The sequence below is a fragment of the Amphimedon queenslandica genome, unplaced genomic scaffold, assembly GCF_000090795.2.
Source record: "Amphimedon queenslandica unplaced genomic scaffold, v1.1 AMPQUscaffold_13261, whole genome shotgun sequence".
Classification (NCBI taxonomy): domain Eukaryota; kingdom Metazoa; phylum Porifera; class Demospongiae; order Haplosclerida; family Niphatidae; genus Amphimedon; species Amphimedon queenslandica.
The window spans coordinates 1-886 of NW_003546503.1; the positions used below are offsets into that span (position 1 = coordinate 1).

At 28.3% G+C, this 886-nt stretch overlaps 1 long non-coding RNA gene across 1 annotated transcript; it reads right to left on the reverse strand.

Moving 5' to 3' along the window:
• Nucleotides 1–43: 43 nt before the first annotated feature.
• Nucleotides 44–517, reverse strand: LOC109583960 (uncharacterized). Its single transcript, XR_002185791.1, has 2 exons — nucleotides 399–517; nucleotides 44–358 (listed from the first exon to the last, which is right to left on the reverse strand). It is a non-coding gene; the product is annotated as an uncharacterized LOC109583960 (long non-coding RNA).
• Nucleotides 518–886: the final 369 nt, after the last annotated feature.

An 886-nucleotide genomic window follows, 5' to 3' on the forward strand; every position in this document is an offset into this window, starting at 1 on the left:
TGATGACATATGAGGTTAATGATGTTTTCTTTTTTCTAAAATCTTTGTCTTATCCATCAGCTGCTTTTGATATTAGGAACTTTATCACATTCTCAACTAATCCGTATCGTCACTACAATCTACTTCATGTTACATGTACAAATAATACTTCGAGGCATTTTTATTTTAGCAGACTACCTAGGCTTTGGAACTCATTACCTACTAAAACTAAAATTAATTTACTTAATAATTCTTTAGATAAATCTAAACTTATGTTAAACACACTTTTTACTGATTACTTTGTAAATAACTTTGATTCTTCTTTAATTTGTTCGTTTCATTTTTGTTGTCCTTGTTTCAATTGTGTCTAAATGTTTTTCTGTTCATGTATTTATTTATGTTCTAGCATTATTATTTACTATGTAATTTTAGGTGGCCAGTCTTGTTACTGTGTTTGCCTTCGATACATCTCTTTTTTTGTTTCTTTTCTTTTTGTCACATTTTATAGTATGTATTGTAAAGTTTATTAATAATAATAATAATAATAATATTATTTTTACTGTTGATCATTATTCATTTCCACTTTTCTTTTTGTTTTCCAGGGGCCATAGCAGTTCAGTCTTGCTGGGATGTCTGTGCCGTATTATCAAACTTACTCAATTTGGTTTATTGTAATTAAAATTATGTTACCTTTGAGATGCATTTCAATGTCAGATAAGAAGAATAAAAATGTGTATAAAAGTGTATGTTCCCAATTTGCTTATGACATGTTTTGTAAAAGACAATTTTGCTTGACATAAGAATGATAAAAAATTAAAATGCATCTCAAAGGTAATTTTCCAGTTTGTAATGAAGTATTGGAGGGATACTGTGCAGCCAAGTTTCCTGATGATATACCTTTGGGATG